The sequence below is a fragment of the Aegilops tauschii genome, chromosome 3, assembly GCF_002575655.3.
Source record: "Aegilops tauschii subsp. strangulata cultivar AL8/78 chromosome 3, Aet v6.0, whole genome shotgun sequence".
NCBI classification, from domain to species: domain Eukaryota; kingdom Viridiplantae; phylum Streptophyta; class Magnoliopsida; order Poales; family Poaceae; genus Aegilops; species Aegilops tauschii.
Window position 1 is genome coordinate 447,201,415 of NC_053037.3, and position 22,754 is coordinate 447,224,168.

The 22,754-nt window shown below is 49.4% G+C and overlaps 1 long non-coding RNA gene across 1 annotated transcript; it reads left to right on the forward strand.

Annotated features, from left to right (window-relative positions):
- Positions 1–3,665: 3,665 nt before the first annotated feature.
- On the forward strand, positions 3,666–4,056 carry LOC141021012 (uncharacterized). The gene is made up of 2 exons (XR_012181013.1): positions 3,666–3,740; positions 3,849–4,056. It is a non-coding gene; the product is annotated as an uncharacterized lncRNA (long non-coding RNA).
- Positions 4,057–22,754: the final 18,698 nt, after the last annotated feature.

Here is a 22,754-nt window from a genome sequence, read left to right on the forward strand (position 1 = left end):
CAGGTGTGCAATGGGCGATGGGCCCAGACCCCTGCGCCATAGGATTTAGACCGGCGTGCTGACCTCTTTGTTGTGCCTAGGTGGGGCTGCGACGTGTTGATCTTCCGAGGCCGGGCATGACCCAGAAAAGTGTGTCCGGCCAAATGGGATCGAGCGTGTTGGGTTATGTGGTGCACCCCTCTAGGGAAGTTTATCTATTCGAATAGCCGTGTCCCTCGGTAAAAGGACGACCCGGAGTTGTACCTTGACCTTATGACAACTAGAACCGGATACTTAATAAAATACACCCTTCCAAGTGCCAGATACAACCCGGTGATCGCTCTCTAACAGGGCGACGAGGATGGGATCGCCGGGTAGGATTATGCTATGCTACTTGGAGGACTTCAATCTACTCTCTTCTACATGCTGCAAGATGGAGGCTGCCAGAAGTGTAGTCTTCGACAGGACTAGCTATCCCCCCTTATTCTGGCATTCTGTAGTTCAGTCCACCGATATGGCCCTTTACACATATACCCATGCATATGTAGTGTAGCTCCTTGCTTGCGAGTACTTTGGATGAGTACTCACGGTCGCTTTTCTCCCTCTTTTCCCCCTTTCCTTTCTACCTGGTTGTCGCAACCAGATGCTGGAGCCCAGGAGCCAGACGCCACCGTCGACGACGAATCCTACTACACCGGAGGTGCCTACTACTATGTGCAGCCCGCTGACGACGACCAGGAGTAGTTAGGAGGATCCCAGGCAGGAGGCCTGCGCCTCTTTCGATCTGTATCCCAGTTTGTGCTAGCCTTCTTAAGGCAAACTTGTTTAACTTATGTCTGTACTCAGATATTGTTGCTTCCGCTGACTCGTCTATGATCGAGCACTTGTATTCGAGCCCTCGAGGCCCCTGGCTTGTATTGTGATCCTTGTATGACTTATTTATGTTTTAGAGTTGTGTTGTGATATCTACCCGTGAGTCCTTGATCTTGATCGCACATGTTTGCGTGCATGATTAGTGTACGATTAAATCGGGGGCGTCACACCAAGCCTGGCTTTTATAGCCTATTACAAGGTTATAGACTCTGTGTTCTTTTAGAACAAAAGAGCCCCCAAGCAATATTTTGAGATGTGCTCAATGGGCGCCTATGTTTGAGTTGTGCTTTGCAACAGACTCTCTTTGGCCCCTGTTGACTTTGGGTAGCAAGCCCCCAAGTTTTTTTATGTGGCTTATTGTGACAGCCTGATTTTTCGCCCTTTCTTTTTCTTTTGTTTTTCTGAGGTTTTTGCTTGAGTTTTCTTTTTCCGTGGCTTTGTGGTCTGGAAACTGGAGAAGATGCCCTCTTCTTTGTTTCCAGAATGGCTTTTCATTCCCAAATCCTTCCCTAGACTCTGTCATTTTCATCCTAGCCCAAATCCCAATATTCTTTTTATTGGGAATATTCCTTTTCTATTGAAGGAATAACTCAAATTGCCCTAGGTTGTGAAGCAACCTTTATTTCCATCACTCCTAACATTCCCAAATAATTCTCATAAATTGTTTGGGTCATATATTTCTCAAATATGGCAAAATATTTCATTTGTCACGTTTATCATCATGCTCAAATAATTCATTTCCTATTCTGCCCTTAATGGCACATTGTGAAGCAAGTGCTATTTTCCTTTTCCCAATTTACCTCAAATTCCTTGGACACCTTTTCCTGTCCATATCATTGCCACATGACAAAATTCAACCTCATTTGCCTAGTAATTATTTAATTATGATTTTCCAAAGTTTCTATCCAGAAAGAAGCTTTGTGAAGGAGGTGCAAGCTAGGCATATCCAAATGAGTTACCATTTTGCATGATCCCTCATATCATCATATCATAGCCCTCAACCAAAGTAGAGCTCATGTCATGCCTCCATGTGAGCTCATCTTCAATTCTTTGATTCTGTCCAAAATTTCAGTTTGTGAAGCAAGTATATTTTATCTTACTCCATTATGGCTGCCAATTTTTCTAGGCCTTATATTATCCATATAACCTACCTCCACCCATTTTGGGCATGTTTCATCAAGCCATTATTCCTCTAAAACATTTCCAAGTTTCTGTCCAAAATGAAGCTTTGTGAAGCAAGTGCCACTTTGGTATTTCCAAATGGCATGAAATCTTTACAGCAGCTTCATACCATCATATAACCCCTATCTGCCAGATTTCAGCTCATGAAAATCAAGTACGTGAGTGTATCATCCAAATCCCTAATTCTGGCCAGTTTTGCACTTTCTACATCAACCCTCATCTAAACTCCTCCTATTAGTCTGATTTTTAGTTATCAGCATCACCTTAGTGTTTGATCATCGCAAGACAAACTATTTACCATGTTACCAAGCTGGTTTACCCATAGAAAGTTACAAACACCTTCTTACTGATTTACTTTGGAGCTTAGTGCAAATATCTTATTTGCCCCTGGACCTATTTATTTATTCAGTTGGACTAAGGGCACCAAGGTCCATCTACTGGACATGGTCGGCCATGCCAAAGAGCGCCGCTTGCGCCAGTGCACATGGTGATCACGCTTGCGTCATGGCTGAACGCGTGCTCTGGCTTGTTACGGCCACTGTTCTCGTCTCCTCCCTCCTCGTCTCGACCTCCATTCATGTCCTGGAGCTCGCCCGTGATCGACTGCATCGCCCTGAATCGGTTCCTCGTCGTGGTTCGCCATTAATGCGCTGCTAGAACAGTGCCCGTGCCATGCCCAGCCTCTGACCTCCATTAGAGCACTGCTCGAGCTCGCTAGCGATGCTCCAGAGCCTTCCCCTCGGCTATATAAGCATGCCTCCAGCTCTCCCGCAGCTCACCCATCTCCCCCTCACCTCATTTGCCCTCTGGAATCGCCCCATCTCGCCGGAGTCCGCCGTTTTCCTCCATGGCCGCCTCGGCCTCGGCATGATTCTGGCCAACCCGAGCCTCCTCTCCTCCTCCCACCATGTCCACCGACTCCCCCTCGTCCCACTGAGCCGCCCCACCACCTCGCCCCTCGCCGGAGTGCACCGTGGCTGTGGCCTCCACGTTCGGCCGCCGCCCCCTCCTCTCGGCCGCCGCTCCAGCTCAGCCATCCGGAGCTCCTCCCCCTCTCCCGTCTCCACCAAGGCACTCCCCACACCTCTACCAGCCTCCCCATCTCCTCCGTTCGTCACCGGAGAGCCCGCATCGCCGAGAGCCGCCGCCGCCTGAAGCTCCTGGCGCCTTCCGTCGCCGCGACCTCCCCTCCTCTCCACTCCTCCCGGCGTCGCCTTACCCTCTAACGGGTGCGCCACGGCCTCCCGCACCCGCTTGTGGCCTCGGCTCGGCCGGAGATGGCCGGAGCCGGCCGGCCCCCTCGCCTGAGCGCCCCTGCCTGGCCTCGTTCCTCCTCTATTCCTCGCGTGAGTAAACAGAGGGAGGAAGATGACGTGCGCCCGACCCCCTCCCCCTGCCCCTGGGCCCCACGCGCCAGTGCCCCAGGCGCCTCATCCCACGTGGCAAGTGGAAATGGTTTTCCCAGAGTATGTCTCCTCTTTTATGAAAGCGTATTCTTTTCCTGCTTTTGCCGAAATGCGTTTTCCCCTCTAGAAAACGTATTTCCTTATATTGCGGCCAGGAGTGCGCTTTCTCTGCTCAGAAAGTGTATTTTCTAATATGCGCCTCTGCCTTATCCACTCAGGGACCCATTGGTGATAAAATCTTCACAGATTGGTCCTTCTTCTTCCACACCTCATAACTCCGCAACCGTAACTCCGATCGAGGTGAAACTAGCGCTCACTTCTTCGTCTCGTCGAGCTCTATCTTTTGGTAACATTTTCACTAGGTGATTTCACAGTGAAAATGACCAGTATGCCCTTGCCTCTAATCAGCCCCCTTCGAGAAAGAACCGCCCGATGTTTCGTTCCGCGGCTTCACCGCACTTCTTCCCGGAGTCTCCGTCACCCCAGGCAAGCCACAATACCCACTTGCATGATAGTCATGCAGTAGCCATGGTTTTCAACTTGAATATTTATTAAATGATTGCTTGTTTGAAATATGGTTATCGTTGTTTCGGTAATGCTTCTGGGTTAGTACTTACTTGCTTGCTATGTTGTTATGCCCCTGGTTTTCATGCCCTGCTAGTTGCTATTATTCCCTTCATATGCTTATGCTTGCTAGTAGTACATGTTGATGTTGGTGATGGTTTTCGGTGCATGACTGCCGTCTGTCCCGAGTACCGTTGTTATGCATGTTGCGTTACATCCAGTTGGTTAAATGCTTGCATGATGGCATGGTTGATATGTTCTTGCATGATATTTATTGTTGATGCTAGTGGTCATGATAGGTTTCTATGAGTAGTGTTGTACTTGTGATATTCATGCTCGTCATTATACTATGCTCAGATGGAGATGATTCATTGTTGATATGGTGGATAGTTATGTTGTACCCTCATGATTACGTTGATATCATGTTCATGCATTGTAATTGCATCATGTTATTTTATCATGGCTCAGCATATTGCATTCAAGTTTAACCGGATTAAATTGAACTTGAACAACTGTTGGCTGAGTCATGGTGCCACCATATCGACCTGACCAGTGCAACCACGCTTACCTTTATGGGAAGGTCCTAATTGGGTCTATTGTCGTGCCTCTCGCCGGTGCCTCCAATGAGGGAAGGTTATGGGCGTGCGTACCCTGGCCCGGTAAGCAGACATAACCTTGTGTGCCCGTTGTTGTTGTTATGGATCCGGTCCCCGTGAGGGACGTTTTGGCCACGACGGTGGTCGTTGTGTCTTTGGTAGACACGGGGCCACCCAGGACTAGCCCAGTTGGGAGTGGGTCGGAGTGGCCGAGAGAGTGTCATGGCAGTAGATCGGTTTTGTCGGAACGCCGTTGGTCCACCCGAATGGGAGTGTGTGACGCCCTCGATTCAATCGTACACTAATCATACACGCAAATGTGTACGATCAAGATCAAGGACTCACGAGAAGATATCACAACACAACTCTAGACACAAATTAAAATAATACAAGCTTTATATTACAAGCCAGGGGCCTCGAGGGCTCGAATACATAAGCTCGAAAACACAAGAGTTAGCGGAAGCAACAATATCTGAGTACAGACATGAGTTAGACAAGTTTGCCTTAAGAAGGCTAGCACAAAAGCAACAACGATCGAAAAGGCAAGGCCTCCTGCCTGGGAGCCTCCTAACTATTCCTGGTCGTCGTCGGCCTCCAATGTAGTGGTAGGCACCCTCAGGGTAGTAGCGGTCGTCTTCGAAGGTGGCGTCTGGATCCTAGGCTCTACCATCTGGTTGCATCAACCGAAAAGAAGAAGAAAGCGGGAAAAGGGGGAGCAAAGCAACCGTGAGTACTCATCCAAAGTACTCGCAAGCAAGGATCTACACTACATATGCATCGGTATCAATGAAAGGGGATGTATCTGTGGACCGGACTGCAGAATGCCAGAAGAGAAGGGGAAGGCCTAGCCTATCGAAGACTAGCATCTTCTGGAAACCACCATCTTGCAGCAACAGGATGGAGTAGAGTAGCATAAAGTAAAGTAGTAGAAGTGTTATCAACCTCGGCCAGAGATCCTTTCTCGACTCCCTGCGAGAAAGCAATCCCAGAGCCATACTATCCAATTCTCATCACAAATATCCAGTTCTAGTTGTATCGATCGAGATACAACTCCAAGTGTCTGTTACCGTAGGACAGGCTATCGATAGATGTTTTCTTCCCTGCAGGGGTGCACCAACTTACCCACCACGCTTGATTAACTCCGGCCGGACACACTTTCCCGGGTCATGCCCGGCCTCGGCCAAACAATACGCCGCAACCCGACCTAGGCTTAATAGAGAGGTCAAGCACGCCGGACTAAACCTATGCCCACGTGATGGTTAGTGCTATCAGGCCAGAGGCCCCTCGGATCAAATATCCAAATCGTAGTGGATTAGGAACGCGCGGTAACAAGCAGAGACTCACGAAAGATGTGACCCCGTCGCCCCGTCTCGAGGACTTGCGGCAAGGGCTAAGAATTCCCGGCCACGCCTCGTAATTATCTCGCGGGCACCCTCCAGGTCAACCTGTCTCCACATCACTCGCAATTAAGCTCGCGCGGGTACCCCTCAGGGCCGACCCGTCTTTAGTAACATGGTTCAGTGTAAAGTCATAGTAACCATAGTAACTGTGTGTCCAAACATCAAGGGGAAAACCCGAGGAATCACCCCCGGTGGATTCCACTCGATGCAATCATCAAGGTGAACGTAAGAGGAACCACCCCCGAGGTTCACACTTGAGGGGTTGCACGACAGAGTCGTATCGGAAGTGGTTAAGGCGGAATCACCCTCGATGACCACGACCGAATAGCTACACTACAGGGTTAACATCAGAAGTGCTGTAGAGATCTCACCCTCGGCACTCGATAGTAACCCAGTAGTGTCGAGCAACTAAGGGGAAAGTGATGTGCGGTGCCGGGGCCTGGTCTTTGATCCCGTTGATCGGGTCTTCAATGATGAAGCAGGGGCAACAAGGACAAGGTGGGGGTCACTGATGGATCACTAACCAACCTATACTAAGCAGTTTAGGATAAGCAGGTAAGGTACAACAGCAGATACAAAAGCAGGCTATGCATCAGAATAGGAGCAATCAATAACAGTAGCAAAATCTAATGCAAGCATGAGAGAATGGAATGGGCGATATCGAGATGATCAAAGGGGGGGCTTGCCTGGTTGCTCTGGCAAGGAGGGGTCATCGTCGACGTAGTCGATCACAGGGGCGGCATCAGTCTCGGGGTCTACCGGAGAGAAGAGGGGGTATAAAGCAGACAGAGCATCACAAAGCATAACATGGCAATATACGGTGCCGGGTGTGACCTAAGGTAAGGCTACACGATATAGGTGAAGGGGGAATTCAACCGGGAATGTTTTCCCAGTTCCGGACCTATGTCAGACAGATGACCGGAGGGGGAATGTTCCATGTTCAGATAGTTAGAGGCATCTGACTGATGAATGGACCGCGTATTCGCATTCGTTGGATTTTTCTGAGCAACTTTCATATAGAAAACATTTTCATCCGAGTTACGGTTTATTTTCTATGAATTTTCAAAGATTAAACCATATTCTAAATTTATTTAAAATAACATAAAAGGAAAATATGACGTCAGCAGAGTGTCAGCATGACATCAGCAAGTCAACAGACCCGCTGACTGGTCAAACTGACCAGTGGGTCCCACCTGTCCTAGACAGTAGGGCTAACAAAGGTTAACCTAAACTAACTAAGTTAATTAATTAGAAGGGGCCCACCTGTCAGTGTCTAATTAGGTTAATTAAATTAGCTTAATTAACTTCGTTAATTAGGGGGTGTGGGCCCCATCTGTCAGTTACATGGGCCGGTCCAGTCAGCAGAGCTGACCGGTCAACAGGCCGGCCGAGCCCTTGGGGCCCATGGGTCAGTGACCTAGGTGGTGGCCCGGGGGTGGCCCACACGGCGCCAGCTCAGCGGAGCTGCCGGAGTGGCTCCGGCGAGCTCGTGCGCGGCGGCGGAACGCCGACGAGGTCGGAAATCGCCTACGGTTCACCATTTCGCGTGCCACGACTTGCGTTCGAAAGCTAGGAGGGAGCCACGTCGAGTGGTGCTGCTAGACTACGCCGGGGAGGCCGGAAAAGGCGCCAACGTCGAGTTTGGCGACGGTGGCTTTCGGGTGTGCTCGTGCTCGTCGCTGCAGGGCACGGCAAGGACCGTGGGAGGTGGCATTGGACTGCTGGGAGCGTGCTGAGCACGATGCCGTGCTCATCCGAGCTGGACGGAGAGTGTGGACACGGCGATGAGTTCGGCGGCGGAGGCGCGCTACGCCAGGACAGTAGCTACGGCTAGGGGCGCGGTGAGGCGAGGAAGGAGAGGGGAGAGGACGGAGTGGAGCTCACCGAGCGGTCAAGAAAGACCCTTGGTGGCTTAGGAGCAGCAGAGCTCACCGGGGAGGAAGGGGATCGCCGGCGGCCGTCGAGGAAGAAGATGATGTGTGCGGCGACAGTGGAGCTCCCCCGCTCCGATCCAAGGGCGTAGGCGACGTAGGTGAAGGCGCCGGAGCTACTGGACATGCGCAAACGGCGCGGGGTGGCCGGCGGCCGCGCCTATGGCGAGGACTAGGCGACGGTGTCGTCGGCCCTTCTCCAAATCCGCGGAGAGGGAGAGGGGGAGAAATGGATGAGGACACCAGGGGGAGTGGGATGGTGCAAGTGGAGGCGGGGATCGAGGAGGCGAGGAGGCGCGAGCCTTATCCCCTCGCCCAGGCATCGCCGGCGAGGCGGGTCCGGCGGGGACGGCGCCTATAGCGACTCGGGTCGTGGAACAGTGCGAGGGGGGAGACGACCGGGGAGGGGGAGTGGGCTGGCCAGCTGGAGTGGGCCGGCCCAGGTGGGTGTAGTCCAGGTAGGGGGTTGCTCTCTCTCTCACCCTTTTCCTTTTCTTTTAGTTTTTCTTTTTATTTTCAGCAGCTTTTGCATTTTCTTTTTAGCCAATAATGACTTTGCAAAATTATGCCACTGGCCAAAACAATTTCAAAGAATTAAAGTGCACTGCCACAAAAATATTGTGAGACTTTTGAAATAGTTTGCCAATTTTATAAATTAAAAATGCATTTAATTTATTGCTTAGGTCACTGTTTTAAGTAGTTTAGGCCACTCAAACCCTTTGCAAAAATGTTGGTTCACCACCAATATTAGTTTTGGATTATTTGGCACATGATGAACATTTTAGTTTTCATGTTTGAGCAATTTTGAATTTCACTCAGAAATTGAAATTGAATTCAACTGGAATTTGAAATGGAATATTGATTAAAGTGACTAAGCACTATTATAGCAAAATGATTAGCTTGATCTCAGGGATTACTGTAGCATCATTACACCGGGGTGTTACAACTCTCCTCCTCTAAAAGAAATTCTCGTCCCGAGAATTAAGAGGTAGAAGGGAACAGGTCGGGGTATTCAGCCTAGAGGTTATCTTCGCGTTCCCAAGTGGCTTCATCTTTAGTATGATTCGACCATTGCACCTTGAGGAACTTGGTAACCTTCTGGCGGGTTCGACGTTCAGCTGCTTCAAGAATGCAGATCGGATGCTCTTTGTATGTGAGATCATCTTGAACTTCAATCAATTCCGGATCCACTTCACGTTCTGGATCCTTGAAGCATCGACGAAGTTGCGACACATGGAAGACGTCATGAACGTGAGAGAACTGAGGTGGCAACTCCAATTGATAAGCCACCAGTCCACGACGGGAGAGAATGCGGAAAGGACCAATGTAGCACGGAGCTAGCTTGCCCTTGACTCCGAACCGATGAGTGCCTCTCAAAGGAGTGACACGCAAATAAGCTTGTTCACCAGGTTGATAAGTTGAACCCCAGTGTTTACGATCATAATTGCTCTTTTGGCGGGACTGGGCCGCCTTGAGATTATCCCGGACAATGCGAACCTGCTCTTCAGCTTGTTGAATAATGTCTGGACCAATGAGCGTCCGTTCCCTAGTTTCTGACCAATTCAGAGGGGTTCAGCACTTGCGTCCATAAAGCACTTCGAAGGGTGCCATCTTCAAGTTGGCTTGATAACTGTTGTTATAAGAGAACTCCGCATAAGGGAGAGATTCTTCCCACTTCTTGCCGAAAGAAATAACACAAGCTCAAAGCATGTCTTCAAGAATTTGATTGACTCGCTCGACTTGGCCTTGGGATTGGGGATGATAAGCAGTGCTCCAGGTAATATGAGTTCCCACTGCCTCTTGGAAACTATCCCAGAACTTTGAAGTGAATATACTGCCGCGATCTGAACTGATCTCCTGCGGAATGTCGTGGAGTGACACAATTCTGGAGATATACAAGTTTGCTAATTGACTAGCAGTGATTGTCTCCTTGACTGGCAGAAAGTGAGCAACCTTCGAGAATTGGTCGATGACGACAAAGATAGCATCGTTACCTTTCTGAGACTTGGGAAGGCCAGTGACGAAGTCCATCTGAATCTTATCCCACTTCCATTCAGGAATCGGAAGTGGTTGTAGAAGTCCAGCCGGTTTCTAATGTTCTGCTTTGACGCGACGACAAACGTCACATTCTTCAATATATCGAGCAATGTCTTGCTTCATCTTAGACCACCAGTACTTCTGACGGATGTCTAGATACATCTTGGTACTTCCCGGATGAATAGAGAGAGGGGTGTCATGCGCTTCTTTCATCACCTTCTCGGTCATAAGCTCGAACCGGGGTACTACAATGCGATCTCTGAAGTATAAGGTCCCATCTTCACCAAGTGAGAAATCTCTGGATTTCTCTAATGCAAGATCCTTTTTCATCAGATCAACATGTGCATCTTTGGCTTGAGCAGACTTGATTGCTTTCAGAAGAGTTGGTTCCAAGACAAGGTTATTCAGAGAACCCTGTGGAACTAGTTGAAGGTTCATCTTGCATAGCTCTTCATAAAGGCGGGGTTGAGCTTTGTAGACCATGTGATTGTTGCAATAAGACTTACGGCTCAGGGCATCGGCCATTACATTAGCCTTGCCAGGGGTATAGGATATACCGCAGTTGTAGTCAGCAATAGCTTCCATCCATCGCTGCTGACGGAGGTTCAGATCTGGCTGAGTAAACAGGTACTTCAGACTCTGATGATCGGTGAAGATCTCGCAACGATTACCGAGAAGGTATTGTCGCCATAGCTTCAGTGCAAAGATAACCGCAGCAAGCTCGAGATCATGAACTGGGTAGTTCTCTTCATGAGGACGCACTTGACGGGAGGCATACGCAATTACTTTGCGCTCTTGCATTAGGACACAGCCTAATCCTTGACGTGAAGCGTCGCAATAGATGACGAAGTCCTTGCGAGAATCAGGGGGAGCAAGCACTCGGGCAGAAGTCAGCTTGTCCTTGAGTGCCTGGAAACTTTCCTGACATTTGTCTGTCCAATCAAACTTAACGCCCTTGTGAAGCAGATTGGTCAGTGGCTTGGCGATCTTGGAGAAGTTCTCGACGAAACGGCGGCAATAACTGGCAAGTCCGAGAAAGCTTCTGACTTGCTTGACAGTCTTCGAAGGGGTCCAGTCAAGAATAGCCTGAACGCGCTCTGGGTTGACGGCAATACCATCCTTGGAGATGACATGACCAAGGTAGGTGACTTCGGGTAACCAGAATTCACACTTGGAATACTTGGCATAAAGTTGATGCTCTCGAAGCTTCTCTAGAACAAGTCGAAGATGTTCAGCATGTTCTTCTTTGTTCTTCGAATATACCAGGATATCATCCAGATAGACTACGACGAACTTGTCGAGGTAATCCATGAATATGTAGTTCATTAGACGAGAGAATGTGGCTGGCGCATTGGTCAAGCCGAAAGACATGACAGTGTACTCATAAGAACCATAACAAGTGACGAATGCGGTCTTTGGAATATCCTCTTCACGAACACGGATCTGGTGGTAACCCAACCTCAAGTCGAGTTTAGAGAATATCGATGAACCAGCCAGTTGATCATACAGATCATTGATCCGAGGAAGGGGATATTTGTTCTGAATTGTAGCTTGGTTGATAGGACGGTAGTCTTGGACCAAACGGTTCATTCCGTCCTTCTTCTTGACGAAGAGAGAAGGTGCTCCCCAAGCAGAGGAACTTGGACGGATGAAACCCTTGCAAAGAGATTTGTTTATTTCCTCCTTAAGTTCAAGGAGTTCATGAGGTGGCATCTTGTAGGGTCGTTTGGCAATAGGAACGGTGCCTGCTTTCAAGTCGATGACAAACTCGACAGCCCGGGCAGGGGGTATTCCTGGAAGTTCTTCTGGAAATACGTCTTGGAAGTCGCGAACGACTGGAATCTTTTCAATTCCCTCAAGAGGTGCTGCGTTCAACGCATTCAAAGCATAAAGTCGTGCTTCAGCGTTTTGAACAAGCTGAGCATGGTAGGTTACTATCTCATCGGAAGGATGCAGGAGGTGAACGACCTTGGTGGCGCAAACGATAGAGGCAGTATGCGCTTTCAACCATTCCATTCCCAGAATGAGGTCAATATTGGAAGAATCCAGAATAATGGGAGAAACAAGGAATTCCAACCCTTCAATTTCAACGGGGACGTCGCGACCAATCATGGTAGTTCGACACTGACCCGCAGGGGTGCGTACCACTATCGGAGTGTTCATGGGCTCGCATCGAATGTCGTGTGCGTATGCAAAATTTTCTGACATGAATGAATGCGATGCTCCTGAATCGAATAAAACAGAAGCCGGTACTGAATTAACAAGAAGAGTACCCATCACAGTGGCAGGCTGGTCTTGAGCTTCATTCAGATCAACACGATTAGCCTGACCACAACCATAAGGTCTGGCATTGTTGTTATGGGGCTGATTGTTACGGCCAGTAGAAGGCAGAGCCAGCTGGCTCTTTTTCTGATTGCACTCTTTAGCAAGGTGGCCCGGGCGGCCACATCTGAAGCACAGACCATCATTGGGATCGAGAGTGGGAGCTTGGGATGGTACATCTCGAAGAGGCTGCCTCTGCGGTGGAGGAGGCAGACGAGGTGCAGCATAGGACTGTCTTGGTGCAGGTGCAGTTGGACGATTCATGTTGTGGGGATCCATATCCGACGCTTCTGCGCTGACGGGCCCGAAGATGAGCCAGCGTCACGGCTGCGCCTGAGGGATCCCTGATGTTCCTGCAGACCAGTTTCGACATGAATGGCCTTGTTCACCAAGGTGGCGAAGTCGACAAAGTCATGAGCGAGCAGTGCTAGCTTGATATCAGGGTGAAGTCCGTCCCGAAACTTCTCTTGCTTATGAGCATCAGTTGCAATGTCTTCTTCAGCATAACGTGACGAGTCAAGAAATTCCCGCTGATAAGCATCTACAGACTTATTGCCTTGGGTGAGGTTACGGAAATCTCGCTTCGTCCTGTCCATGATTCCCTGAGAAATGAAGCGGGCACGAAAGGCAGCTTGGAAATCCGGCCAAGTGATGACCGTTCCAGCAGGTAGGGTATGCCTGTGGCTGTCCCACCATTGAGCAGCAGGACCCTTGAGGAAGAAGGATGCGAAGGTGACATAGCTGGCAGGGGCAACACTAGCAGACTCCATTTCATATGTGATGTCGCGGAGCCAGTCATCAGCATCAAGGGGTTGAGTTGAGCTGCGGTAGATAGTTGGGTTGAGGCGCATGAAGTCCTGCAGAGTTACTGGGTTGGCTGTTGATTCATATTCGGACGAGGAAACTGAGCCATCATTCCTTCCATGAACTGGCGGTTCAGCTCAAATTGTTGCATCATTTCGGCAAAGAATTCGGGCGGTGGTGGATCGTTGGCACCACGACCACGACCAGCGGGTCTAACCATCCTGCTAACAAGTAACAGGGGGGTAGTTCAGCATTGAGCATTTGCAAAGACAAGGATCATTCATGATGAAACATGCATAAAGAAAGAGGTACGATGGATATCACTTAGTAGTCAACACGACAGTGTGTGCACTACTCAAAATACTATTCTAAGGAATAGCTATGGCTTATCCAACTTTGGGGTGAATGTGGTCACGGGATACTAATGTTAGAGTTAGTAAATTCGTTTAACCCGAATGGAAGAGAGATCAGAGTCCCAGAGTATAGATGTGGAGTAAAAGATCCTAATACCACCCAATGGCGACGTGGGCCCGTAAGCCACAGAACCAATGTTAGTAAAAAAATCAGTGACTAGACTCAACTTCGGCCAAGGAGTTGGAAAGGGGGCTACCTACAGGCAGTCGGCTCTGATACCAACTTATGACGCCCTCGATTCAATCGTACACTAATCATACACGCAAATGTGTACGATCAAGATCAAGGACTCACGGGAAGATATCACAACACAACTCTAGACACAAATTAAAATAATACAAGCTTTATATTACAAGCCAGGGGCCTCGAGGGCTCGAATACATAAGCTCGAAAACACAAGAGTCAGCAGAAGCAACAATATCTGAGTACAGACATGAGTTAGACAAGTTTGCCTTAAGAAGGCTAGCACAAAAGCAACAACGATCGAAAAGGCAAGGCCTCCTGCCTGGGAGCCTCCTAACTATTCCTGGTCGTCGGCGGCCTCCCATGTAGTGGTAGGCACCCTCAGGGTAGTAGCGGTCGTCTTTGAAGGTGGCGTCTGGACCCTGGGCTCTACCATCTGGTTGCATCAACCGGAAAGAAGAAGAAAGGGGGAAAAGGGGGAGCAAAGCAACCGTGAGTACTCATCCAAAGTACTCGCAAGCAAGGATCTACACTACATATGCATCGGTATCAATGAAATGGGATGTATCTGTGGACTGGACTGCAGAATGCCAGAAGAGAAGGGGAAGGCCTAGCGTATCAAAGACTAGCATCTTCTGGAAACCACCATCTTGCGGCAACAGGAGGGAGTAGAGTAGCATAAAGTAAAGTAGTAGAAGTGTTATCAACCTCGGCCAGAGATCCTTTCTCGACTCCCTGCGAGAAAGCAATCCCAGAGCCATACTATCCAATTCTCATCACAAATATCCAGTTCTAGTTGTATCGATCGGGATACAACTCCAAGTGTCCGTTACCGTAGGACAGGCTATCGATAGATGTTTTCTTCCCTGCAGGGGTGCACCAACTTACCCACCACGCTCGATTAACTCCGGCCGGACACACTTTCCTGGGTCATGCCCGGCCTCGGCCAAACTATACGCCGCAACCCGACCTAGGCTTAATAGAGAGGTCAAGCACGCCGGACTAAACCTATGCCCATGTGATGGTTAGTGCTATCAGGCCAGAGGCCCCTCGGATCAAATATCCAAATCGTAGTGGATTTGGAACGCGTGGTAACAAGCAGAGACTCACGAAAGATGTGACCCCGTCGCCCCGTCTCGAGGACTTGCGGCAAGGGCTAAGAATGCCCGGCCACGCCTCGTAATTATCTCGCGGGCACCCTCCAGGTCAACCCGTCTCCACATCACTCGCAATTAAGCTCGCGCGGGTACCCCTCAGGGCCGACCCGTCTTTAGTAACATGGTTCAGTGTAAAGTCATAGTAACCATAGTAACTGTGTGTCCAAACATCAAGGGGAAAACCCGAGGAATCACCCCCGGTGGATTCCACTCGATGCAATCATCAAGGTGAACGTAAGAGGAACCACCCCCGAGGTTCACACTTGAGGGGTTGCACGACAGAGTCGTATCGGAAGTGGTTAAGGCGGAATCACCCTCGATGACCACGACCGAATAGCTACACTACAGGGTTAACATCAGAAGTGCTGTAGAGGTCTCACCCTCGGCACTCGATAGTAACCCAGTAGTGTCGAGCAACTAAGGGGAAAGTGATGTGCGGTGCCGGGGCCTGGTCTTTGATCCCGTTGATCGGGTCTTCAATGATGAAGCAGGGGCAACAAGGACAAGGTGGGGGTCACTGATGGATCACTAACCAACCTATACTAAGCAGTTTAGGATAAGCAGGTAAGGTACAACAGCAGATACAAAAGCAGGCTATGCATCAGAATAGGAGCAATCAATAACAGTAGCAAAATCTAATGCAAGCATGAGAGAATGAAATGGGCGATATCGAGATGATCAAAGGGGGGGCTTGCCTGGTTGCTCTGGCAAGGAGGGGTCATCGTCGACGTAGTCGATCACAGGGGCGGCATCAGTCTCGGGGTCTACCGGAGAGAAGAGGGGGTATAAAGCAGACAGAGCATCACAAAGCATAACATGGCAATATACGGTGCCGGGTGTGACCTAACGTAAGGCTACACGATATAGGTGAAGGGGGAATTCAACCGGGAATGTTTTCCCGGTTCCAGACCTGTGTCAGACAGATGACTGGAGGGGGAATGTTCCATGTTCAGATAGTTAGAGGCATCTGACTGATGAATGGACTGCGTATTCGGATTCGTTGGATTTTTCTGAGCAACTTTCATATAGAAAACATTTTCATCCAAGTTACGGTTTATTTTCTATGAATTTTCAAAGATTAAACCATATTCTGAATTTATTTAAAATAACAGAAAAGGAAAATATGACATCAGCAGAGTGTCAGCATGACATCAGCAAGTCAACAGACCCACTGACTGGTCAAACTGACCAGTGGGTCCCACCTGACATAGACAGTAGGGCTAACAAAGGTTAACCTAAACTAACTAAGTTAATTAATTAGAAGGGCCCCACCTGTCAGTGTCTAATTAGGTTAATTAAATTAGCTTAATTAACTTCGTTAATTAGGGGGTGTGGGCCCCATCTGTCAATTACATGGGCCGGTCCAGTCAGCAGAGCTGACCGGTCAACAGGCCGGCCGGGCCCCTGGGGCCCACGGGTCAGTGATCTAGGTGGTGGCCCGGGGGGTGGCCCACACGGCACCAGCTCAGCGGAGCTACCGGAGTGGCTCCGGCGAGCTCGTGCGCGGTGGCCAAACGCCGACGAGGTCGGAAATCGCCTACGGTTCACCATTTCGCGTGCCACGACTTGCGTTCGAAAGTTAGGAGGGAGCCGCGTCGAGTGGTGCTGCTAGACTACGCCGGGGAGGCCGGAAAAGGAGCCGGCGTCGAGCTTGGCGACGGTGGCTTTCGGGCGTGCTCGCGCTCGTCGCTGCAGGGCACAGCAAGGACCGTGGGAGGTGGCGTTGGACTGCTGGGAGCGTGCTGAGCACGATGCCGTGCTCATCCGAGCTGGACGGAGAGTGTGGACACGGCGACGAGTACGGCGGCGGAGGCGCGCTACGCCAGGACGGTAGCTACGGCTAGGGGCGCAGTGAGGCGAGTAAGGAGAGGGGAGAGGACGGAGTGGAGCTCACCGAGCGGTCAAGAAAGACCCTTGGTGGCTTAGGAGCAGCAGAGCTCGCTAGAGAGGAAGGGGATCGCCGGCGGCCGTCGAGGAAGAAGACGATGTGTGCGGCGACAGTGGAGCTCCCCCGCTCCGATCCAAGGGCGTAGGCGACGTAGGTGAAGGCGCCAGCGCTACTGGACATGCGCAAACGGCGCGGGGTGGCCGGCGGCCGCGCCTATGGCGAGGACTAGGCGACGGTGTCGTCGGCCCTTCTCCAAATCCGTGAGAGGGAGAGGGGGAGAAATGGATGAGGACACCAGGGGGAGTGGGGTGGTGCAAGTGGAGGCGGGGATCGAGGAGGCGAGGAGGCGCAGGCCTTATCCCCTCGCCCAGGCGTCGCCGGCGAGGCGGGTCCGGCGGGGACGGCGTCTGTAGTGACTCGGGTCATGGAACAGTGCGAGGGGGGAGACGACCGGGGAGGGGGAGTGGGCTGGCCAGCTGGAGTGGGCCGGCCCAGGTGGGTGTAGTCCAGGGAGGGGGGTTGCTCTCTCTCTCACCCTTTTCCTTTTCTTTTAGTTTTTCTTTTTATTTTCAGCAGCTTTTGCATTTTCTTTTTAGCCAACAATGACTTTGCAAAATTATGCCACTGGCCAAAACAATTTCAAAGAATTAAAGTGCACTACCACAAAAATATTGTGAGACTTTTGAAATAGTTTGCCAATTTTATAAATTAAAAAGGCATTTAATTTATTGCTTAGGTCACTGTTTTAAGTAGTTTAGGCCACTCAAACCCTTTGCAAAAATGTTGGTTCACCACCAATATTAGTTTTGGATTATTTGGCACATGATGAACATTTTAGTTTTCATGTTTGAGCAATTTTGAATTTCACTCGGAAATTGAAATTGAATTCAACTGGAATTTGAAATGGAATATTGATTAAAGTGACTAAGCACTGTTATAGCAAAATGATTAGCTTGATCTCAGGGATTACTGTAGCATGATTACACCGGGGTGTTACAGAGTGTGAGGCCATGGGTTCCGTAGTGTGGGTATAGTGTACTAACCTCTGCAAAGTGTATATTAAATCTATCGATAGCCGCGCCCACGGATAAGGGCCCAGTTCGTGTCGGTCACACTATGAGTCAACAGTAATAATAATAATGTGCTTAATAACAACCCCGGTTCGATGATGAGATAAGTTGGTTGTGATCGCCGGAAAGATCACCGTTGGAGACCAAGTGTTGGTCATGGTTGTGATCGCCGGAAAGATCACCGTGGTATCGAGGATACCGAGTTGTTGGATATTCGTGATGTTGTGCGAGAATCGTGGGTAAAGATCAAGCTCCTTGTGGTCATTTAATGATTACTGCGGTATTGTTTATACCAAGCTTGATTTGATCCTAAGATGATCGTGTGATGTCCGAGGATGGTAAGTGATGCATGTGATGGTTACGAAGTAACCCGAGTAGAATAAATAGTGCCTATATTGTCATCATGTTGCATGCTAGTATCGTCAGATTTATATGCTCATCTTGTTCTAGCAGTATTAAGTTCATGTTGTTCATGCCATGTTATCCTGATGATCTCATGATAATTCCTGCTTAACCTGTAATTGCCATGCTGTTGTTTGTCTTGAATGCTTTTGGTTATTGTGAGCTTGCAAGTACATTCAATGTACTGACCTGGCATGTCATGCCAGTTTGCAGGTTGTGCCTGGATTGCTTGCTTGTTTGGTGTGGTTCCTGTGTGCGCGATCTAGGATAAGCGTTCCAGCCAGAGTCCCTGCGGATTGGAGTCCATCATCGCCGTTCGTTGTTCCGCTGCCAGTAGTTGTTCCGCTGCTTCGAGTCGTTATGCTGCTTGTATAGAGCAACCGTGGTTGGCGTAGTGTCGCCGTGCCGATGTTATTCAATGTAATATCGGAACCCTTGTATTCATATTCGTGTAATAATAGAGAGTTGGTTTGTTCTATGCTAAGCAGTGCCATATTCCAGAAGACTTCTCCTCGATCTCTGGGCTGGAATACGGGGCATTCCGGTTTTCTCTGAGCCGGGGTGCCACACTTATAAGCCGGATCAATGGGTAATCAGAACTCCGTTTTATAAACAGAAGCCCCCATGTAACCAATTTTTTTAAGGAAGAACGACAGAGGCCCCGCTTTAGCAGGGATGCCGTTTTATTATATTGATCATCATAATATATACATTGTCAAGAATATGTACATAAGAGGAGCCTATGGCTCAGGTGTATTAAAGCCGAAGATGAGCGATATTCCACGGCCGGTGGGTCTCCTCCTCCGATTTACGTGAGTCTTTGTGCTCTCGAACATTGATAAGGTAGTATGACCCGTTGTGCAGATTCTTGCTGACCACGAAGGGTCCTTCCCAAGGCGGGGATAACTTGTGCATATCAGTCTGATCCTGGATGAGCCGGAGCACCAGATCGCCTTCTTGAAAAGTTCTAGTTTTAACCCGGCGGCTGTGATAACGACGCAGGTCTTGCTGGTAAATCGCCGAACGAGCCGCTGCAATATCACGCTCCTCATCTAACAGTTCAAGTGCTTCCTGACGTGCTTTCTCTATGTCAGCTTCAACATAAGCCGCCACACGGGGCGAGTCATGACGGATGTCACTAGGGAGAACCGCCTCTGCTCCGTAAACCATGAAAAAGGTGTGTAACCCATAGACCTGTTAGGTGTGGTATTGATACTCCATAACGCAGAAGGTAACTCCGCCATCCAACAACCCGGCGTCCTCTGTAAAGGAACCATAAGCCGGGGTTGCCTCTCAGGATCTCTTGATTGGCTCTTTCCGCTTGACCGTTAGATTGGGGGTGAGCCACTGATGATACGTCAAGCCGGATGTGCTCACATTGACAAAATTCTTTCATAGCACCCTTGGACAGATTAGTGCCATTATCAGTTATGATGTTGTGTGGAAAACCTAACCGGAAAATCACCTTCTTGATGAATTGAACCGCCGTGGCTGCATCACACTTACTGACAGGCTCTGCCTCCACCCACTTAGTGAACTTATCAACCGCCACCAGAAGGTGGGTCTTCTTATCCTTGGACCTCTTAAAGGGTCCAACCATATCTAGCCCCCAAGTTGCAAACGGCCAAGTGATTGGAACCATCCTCAATTCCTGAGCCGGAACATGAGCTCGACGTGAAAACTTCTGACAACCATCACACTTTTTCACCAAGTCTTCAGCATCAGCATGAGCCGTCAGCCAATAGAAGCCGTGACGAAAAGCCTTAGCTACCAGGGACTTTGAACCGGCGTGGTGACCACAATCTCCTTCGTGGATCTCACGCAAAATCTCACTGCCTTCTTCAGGAGATACGCAACGCTGAAACGCCCCTGTTACGTTGCAATGATGCAATTCTCCGTTGACAATGGTCATTGACTTGGATCGCCGGATTATCTGGCTGGCCAAAGTTTCATCCTCCGGTAACTCGCCCCGGGTCATATAATCCAAATAAGGGACCGTCCAATTAGGAATGGCATGAACCGCCGCCACCAACTGAGCTTCCGGGTGAGGAATAGCCAAATCCTCTTCCGTAAGTAACTTAACTGAAGGGTTATGCAAGACATCAAGAAAGACATTAGGCGGCACCGGTTTACGTTGTGAACCCAACCGGCTTAAGGCATCAGCCGCTTCATTTTTCCTCCGATCAATATGCTCAACTTGATAACCTTTAAAGTAACCAGCAATAACATCCACTTCTCGTCGATAAGCCACCATGAGTGGATCCTTAGAATCCCACATACCAGAGACTTGTTGAGCTACTAAATCGGAGTTGCCAAAGCATCTTACCCGGCTTAAGTTCATCTCCTTAGCCATCCGAAGACCGTGAAGTAAGGCCTCATACTCAGCTGCATTGTTAGTACAAGGAAACATCAACCGGAGAACGTAACAAAATTTATCACCTTGAGGGGAAGCAAGCACGACTCCAGCCCCCGAGCCTTCCAGTTGCCTGGACCCGTCAAAATGAATCGTCCAGTACGTGTTATCCGGTTTATCTTCAGGGGCCTGCAACTCTGTCCAGTCATTGATAAAATCCACGAGTGCTTGTGACTTGATGGCCGTGCGAGGCACATACTTCAGACCATGGGGGCCAAGCTCAATGGCCCACTTGGCAACTCGTCCTGTGGCCTCTTTATTTTGGATGATATCTCCCAAAGGAGCAGAGCTGATCACTATAATAGGATGTCCTTGAAAGTACTGCTTGAGCTTTCTGCTGGCCATGAATACCCCGTATACCAGCTTCTGCCAATGCGGATACCTTTGCTTAGACTCGATAAGCACCTCACTAACGTAGTAAACCGGTCTCTGAACCGGGTATTCTTTGCCTGTCTCCTTCCGTTCCACCACAATGGCTACGCTGACAGCCCGGGCATTAGCAGCGACATATAACAACAAGGGCTCTTTATCAATAGGAGCAGCAAGAACGGGCGGCTCAGCCAGCTGTCTCTTCAAATCCTCAAACGCCTCATTAGCAGCATCACTCCAAACGAAATCATCTGACTTCTTCATCATCTGATGCAGAGGGATGGCTTTTTCTCCAAGACGGCTTATAAACCGGCTCAAAGCTGCATTCCGGCCTGCCAAACGCTGAACGTCATTAACACACGCCGGTTTAGCCAGGGAAGTAATGGCTTTGATCTTCTCCGGATTAGCTTCAATGCCCCTGTTAGACACCAAAAACCCAAAATCTTACCTGCTGGTACGCCAAAGACATATTTTGCCGGGTTAAGCATCATCTTGTAGACCCGGAGATTGTCAAATGTCTCCTTCAAGTCATCAATCAGGGTCTCCTTCTTTCTTGACTTCACCACAGTGTCATCTACATAAGCATGAACATTGCGCCCAATCTGACTGTGAAGGCAATTTTGCACACATCGCTGATAAGTCGCCTGGGCACTCTTGAGCCCAAAAGGGATAGACACACAGCAGAAGGCTCCAAACAGAGTTATGAAAGCCGTCTTCTCCTGGTCCTTAACTGCCATCTTGATCTGATGATAACCAGAGTACGCATCCAGAAAACTCAAATGCTCACAACCCGCCGTAGCATCAATGATTTGATCAATACGAGGGAGAGCAAAGGGATCAGCTGGACAAGCCTTGTTCAAATCTGTGTAGTCCACACACACATACGCCAAGTGCCATTCTTCTTAAGTACTAGCACCGGGTTAGCTAACCACTCAGGGTGAAAAACCTCCACAATAAACCCCGCTGCCAAGAGCCGGGCTACCTCCTCACCAATGGCCTTGCGCCTTTCTTCATTGAAGCGGCGGAGAAACTGCTTGACCGATTTAAACTTGGGATCGATATTAAGAGTGTGCTCAGTGAGTTCCCTCGGTACACCTGGCATGTCAGAAGGTTTCCATGCGAAGATGTCCCGGTTCTCATGGATGAACTCGATGAGCGCGCTTTCCTATTTCGGATCCAGATTAGCGTTGATGCTAAACTGCTTGGATGAATCGCCGGGAACAAAATCCACGAACTTAGTCTCATCAGCCAATTTAAACTTCAATGCCGGATCATGCTCCGTAGTTGGCTTTTTCAAAGAAGTCATATCTGCCGGATCAACATTGTCCTTATAAAATTTTAACTCCTCTGTTGCACAAACCGACTCTGCGTAAGCCGCATCACCTTCTTCACATTCCAAAGCTATCTTACGGCTCCCATGTACCGTGATGGTCCCCTTATGACCCGGCATCTTGAGCTGCAGATAAACATAACAGGGCCTTGCCATGAACTTAGCATAAGCCGGCCGTCCGAACAGGGCATGATAAGGGCTCTTGATTTTCACCACTTCAAAGGTCAATGTCTCTGATCTAGAGTCATGATCATCTCCAAAAGCAACCTTAGGGCTATCTTACCGACCGGATACGCCGACTTACCAGGCACCACACCATAAAAAACAGTGCTCGACGGTTTAAGACTTTTATCTATTAACCCCATGCGATGGAAGGTTTCATAATAGAGAATGTTGATGCTGCTCCCCCCGTCCATGAGTACCTTGGTGAACTT